The 5,511-nt window shown below is 43.6% G+C and overlaps 2 non-coding genes across 2 annotated transcripts; both read left to right on the top strand.

Moving 5' to 3' along the window:
* The first annotated feature begins 4,408 nt into the window (after positions 1-4,408).
* Positions 4,409-4,482, top strand: TRNAV-AAC. Its single transcript has one exon. It is a non-coding gene; the product is annotated as a tRNA-Val (tRNA).
* Positions 4,483-5,348: 866 nt separating this feature from the next.
* Positions 5,349-5,422, top strand: TRNAV-AAC. The gene has a single exon. It is a non-coding gene; the product is annotated as a tRNA-Val (tRNA).
* The last annotated feature ends 89 nt before the right edge of the window (positions 5,423-5,511 follow it).

Raw genomic sequence — 5,511 nt, 5'->3', positions numbered from 1 at the left:
GAGGAGGAGTTGGCAGCAATGGCAATACTCGGAAGAAAGAGGAATGATGGAAATGAGAAAAAGAATGGAGTGGGGAAGAAACAGCCATGGCGAAAGGCTTATAGCCATCAGAGTGTCCCAACAATTCTTGCAGGGAGGAGGAGTTGTTTCTTGTTTTGTCTTCTTCACTCGATTACAAAACTATTGTTTTTGGCTTCTTCTTTCTTTACCCAACCCACGATTAGGCCATATTTAGCGAATAAAAAATAATAAAAATTCAAATAAAGAATTCATCCGTTTCTTTATAGTCAATTCATGGTTTCTTTATAGTCAACATAGTTATCAAAAGTTAAATTAATAATTCAAAAAAAAGAAATCGAGAACATTCTCTTTATTCTTACTTCATAATACTATTAAACTACAAAAGAAAAATAAAATGTTAAATAATTTCTTGTTAATAATTTTCAAACTTTTTAACCACTACCAATTTCCTTTTTGTTGGTCACTACTATTAGGATACCACATGTACTCTATAACACATGAAGAAAAAAAAAGACTCATTTGCTCCTCCGTTGACTCGGGCCGATTTCCATAGTCTCAAAGGTTGTTTCTACCGCTGCAATCTACATTTGGGCTTCTATGGGGTCTACTAAGGAACCACACTAGAGGATGGAAGACCTATTGGGAGGAGGTGAACTACCTGAACTTGCGGCGCGCAAGCTTGAAGAAGAGGTGGCCAAGCTGCATGCCATCAGCGCGAATGAACTGAACACCTTCGCCGAAGCAGAAAAGAACTCATGCTGGCTGAAGGTAATGCAGGAAGAGATGACGTCCATCACTGGGAACAAGACGTGGAGTCTGGAGGACATGTCGCCGGGACACCGAGCCATAGGGTTCAAATGGGTCTTCTAACTAAAGCGTAACGAAAAAGGAGAAGTTGTGAAGCACAAGGCCCGTCTGGTGGCGAAGGGCTATGTCCAGAAGCAAGGAGCGGACTTCGAAGAGGTATTCGCGCCGGTGGCAGGGTTGGAATCTGTCGCCTATTGCTGGCGATCGCGGCACATCATTCCTGGGAGGTCCACCACATGGATGTGAAGTCCGCTTTCCTCAACAGAGAGCTGAAGGAGACCGTCTACGTCCGACAACCACCTATCTTCTTGGACAACCACAACTCCGACAAGGTACTGCGCCTGCAGAAGGCACTCTACGGGCTTCGACAAGCACCACGAGCCTAGAATGCGAAGCTCAACAGTACCCTTTTGTCGCTGAAGTTCAAGCGATATGCCTCTGAGCATGGCATGTACATGCAAGGCCACGACAAACAGCGGTTGATTGTGGGAGTGTACGTTGACGCCCTCATAATCAGTGGAGGCGACATGAAGTTCTTGGGAGATTCAAGAGGGAGATATCAAAGAACTTCAAGATGAGTGATCTCAGCGTGCTCAGTTACTACATCGGCATCTAAGTGCAACAGAGTACTGCAGGCATCACCTTCTGTCAAGGTGCATATGCAAAGAAGCTGCTGAACACAGCTGGGCTAGCAGACAGTAACCCTACAAGGACACCAATGGAGGCCCGACTTCAACTAAGGAAGGTCGGCACTACAACGATAATTGACTCCACCCATTACTGCAGCATTGTCGGGAGCCTGCGCTATCTGGTAAACACATGCCCTCACCTTGCTTATTCCGTTGGATACATGAGTAGGTTTATGGAAGCACCTAGGGAGGAGCATCTTGTGGCTGTCAAGCGCATCTGTGCTATGTGGTTAGAACCAGAGGCTGGGGTGTGAGATACTGCGCAGAGAGAGGAAAAGAGAAGCTTGAGCTGGTCGGCTATAGTAATAGTGACATGGTCGGTGACGTTGATGATTGTAAGAGCACTAGCGGGATGATTTACTTCCTCTCAGGCACCGCGATCTGCTGGCAATCAACTAAGCAAAAGGTAGTTGCTTTATCTTCTCGCAATGTAGAGTACATTGTCGCTTTGACGACAGCAACACAAGGAGTCTAGCTTGTGCAACTGATGGAAGAACTCATCGAAAGAGAAGGCGATCCACCAATGTTATACGTGGACAACAAAGCTACGATCTCCCTGATCAAAAATCCAGTTTTGCACGACCGGAGCAAGCACATAGAAATTAGATTCCACTACATCCGGGAATGTGCAAATCGGGGGCTCATGAAGATTGATATCATCCAAACAGAGGAACAAATTGGAGACATCTTCACCAAATCTCAGGCGCGGTGAAATTTAAAGAACTTTGTTTGAAGATCGGAATTCAAACAATAAGGTAGATATACACATGTTTTTAGTCTGTCGGATCCAAGTCGGACCTGATTCGAATCCAGCCCATTTGTAGAACCTGAAGCCAAAGTTTCCTCAACCCAGCCAATTCGCTCTGCAGCCGAACGCGTCCGCGGCCCATCTCGGGAACAGAAGCCCAGCAGCCAACACCTGTAGCCAACGACCCGGGAGCCAACCCAAACCCGCGACTCTGATCGAACTCGACCCGATGCCACCTGTACTACGTGGCGCGTCCTACTGCAGCCACATGGCACCCAGCGGCACAGACGCACCCTCGGCATCACTCGGCGTAAAGGGCTCGCGGCGATGATCCTCCGGCAACTCCTTTGGCGGCTCCTAGGCTTATCTGGCTCAACTTTCAATTTTTGATCCAATTATCACCGTTTTAACCCTCTCGAACCTATTTTGGGCAGCGTTTAAGGTCATTGAGGCCATTTTAGAGCCGTATTTCACATTATGATTATTAAATAAAATGTGAAATACTAACAAAAGGTGACTAATGGTGAGATAGGAAGCGAACCCCGACAACCTTTGGAGAAGATCTCGAGGAACGGGAGCTTATGTTAATTAAATTAGAAAATGCTTCGGCTAAGACCAACTAAGTAAGTGGCCTTACTACAGGATAGACTAGAAATTGTATGAGTTATGATGATGTATGAGTTGTATCGTATGATGCGGTATCCTAGTATATGTTGATGTTTGAGTATATGATGATGGATGAGTTATGATGATGTATGATTGTTAGTTCTGGAATTACTTTTTTTTTTTTTTTTCCCAGAATTACCATCCATTTTCTTTGTTGGTTCTGGAATTACCATCCTCATCTCATCCATTTTTTTTGTTCTAGAATTACAATCCCTTTTCTTTATTCTCGAATTACCATCCATTTTCTTCATGGGTTCTAGACTTACCCTCCATTTTCTCTCTATTTTAGAATTACCATCCCTTCTCTCGGTTGGTTCTGGAATTACCATCCATTTTCTTTATTCTATAATTACCATCAATTTTATCTGTTCTAGAATTACCATTCATTTTCTTTGTTGGTTATGGAATTACCATCATATCCCTTATCATTGTTGGTTTTGGAATTATCATCTCATCTCTTTTCTTTGTTGGTTCCCTCTTTTTTGTTAGTTCTGGAATTACCATCATATCCCTTATCTTTGTTGGTTCTGAAATTACCATCTCATTCTTTTTCTTTGTTGGTTCTGGAAAAAGAATCATCCATCCCTTTTCTTAGTTTGTTCCGGAAAAAGAACCATTACATCCCTTTTTTCTTTGTTGGTTTCGGAATTAACTTTTCTCCTTTTTCTTTGTTGGTTTTGAAATTACCTTTTCCCCATTTTCTTTGTTGGTTGTTTGCCAGCAACAGCCCCATCCCTTTTCCTTTGTTTGCCAGCAACAGCCCCATCTCTTCCCTGTTCTTTGTTGTGAAATTCCACCCATGTTTGCCCCATCCCTTTTCTTGGTTCAGAAATTCCATTTGTTTGCCAACAACCGCCCAATCCCTTTTCTTGCCAACAGCAGCCCCAATCCATTTTCTTGGTTCTAGAATTCCATGTGGTTTGCTAGCAACCGCCCCAATCCCTTTTCTTGCCAACAATAGTCCCATCCCTTCCCATCCATTTTCCTTTGTTTACCAACAACTGCCCCCTTTTCTTTTGTTTCCCAACAACAACAGCCCCATCCATTCTCCATCCCTTTTCCTTTGTTTGCCAGTAACAACAACCTCATCTCTTTTCCTTTGTTTGCCATCCATTTTCCTTTGTTTGCCATCCCTTCCTCCTTTGTTTGCGAGCAACAACATCCTCATCCCTTCCCCATCTCTTTTCCTTTGTTTGCTAGCAACAACAGCCCGAAGTACACAAACCGGGTCGACACTCATAAACGACCCTCAAGTGACAATGCAGCTCTCGAACGCTCCCCCACCTCGAGCGACAGTTAGCGAAGACCTGAAAAAGAAATCTAAAATGCGGTGAGTAAAAAAGTACTCGGTAAGCAGCCTACTTGTAGGCTGTCATCGCATCCAGTTCCTGGTAGGTTTCCACGGGCTTTTCTTTAGGCTCTAGGAAGTTTGGGCTTAACTCTATAGTTTGGCTGACCTTCTGGTGAGGCTTCCAACGGTGTCGTGGTGTAGTTGGTTATCACGTCAGTCTAACACACTGAAGGTCTCCAGTTCAAGTCTGGGCGACGCCATCTTTGCAATTTTTATTTTTATAATAATAATCTGGATTCATTTTGGACCTCTACGAGAAAGTTTAAGAGCCTTCGAGCTTGGTAAGCCCGGGAACCGTGCCCTCGAACACGCATTGATTCATTTTAGACCTCTACGTGAAAGTTTAAGAGCCTTGGAGCTTATAGGCCCGAGAACCGTGCCCTCGAACACACATTGAGCATGTAATTAATTGTTTGGACTTTTATTGAAGAAATACGTGTACGAATCAACAAGGACTAGGGTGGAATGATTGTGAGCACGTCATATGCTGGATTTAGCCAAGAAATTTATGAACTCAACTTAGTATCAGAGGTCTAGGTTGATTGGTCCAACAGACGGTTTTTGCTAGAAGAAGAGTCATTGAGTCTTTTCGTTACGTGATTTTCAAGGCTTCAAATCTCGAACCGTGACGAAAATAAAACTAAAAGTAAAATTAAATTAAACATTTAGATAATGCAATTTAAAATCAAACAACACCTCGACTAGAACAAATTGAAAGGCAACACAAACAAGTGTCGTTAAAATTTGTTACAAACGGAGAAAGAGTTCGGGATACTGTTTCTAACGAAATATAAAAGACCCGAAGTACACAAACCGGGTCCACACTCATAAACGACCCTCAAGTGACAATGCAGCTCTCGAACGCTCCCCCACCTCGAGCGACAGTTAGCGAAGACCTGAAAAAGAAATCTAAAATGCGGTGAGTAAAAAAGTACTCGGTAAGCAGCCTACTTGTAGGCTGTCATCGCATCCAGTTCCTGGTAGGTTTCCACGGGCTTTTCTTTAGGCTCTTGGAACTTTGGGCTTAACTCTATAGTTTGGCTGACCTTCTGGTGAGGCTTCCAACGGTGTCGTGGTGTAGTTGGTTATCACGTCAGTCTAACACACTGAAGGTCTCCAGTTCAAGTCTGGGCGACGCCATCTTTGCAATTTTTATTTTTATAATAATAATCTGGATTCATTTTGGACCTCTACGAGAAAGTTTAAGAGCCTTCGAGCTTGGTAAGCCC

Source organism: Cucurbita pepo, unplaced genomic scaffold (assembly GCF_002806865.2).
Source record: "Cucurbita pepo subsp. pepo cultivar mu-cu-16 unplaced genomic scaffold, ASM280686v2 Cp4.1_scaffold000301, whole genome shotgun sequence".
NCBI classification, from domain to species: Eukaryota; Viridiplantae; Streptophyta; class Magnoliopsida; order Cucurbitales; family Cucurbitaceae; genus Cucurbita; species Cucurbita pepo.
The sequence above is the reverse complement of the archived record's forward strand: the minus strand, read 5'-3'. Positions and strand labels throughout refer to the sequence as shown.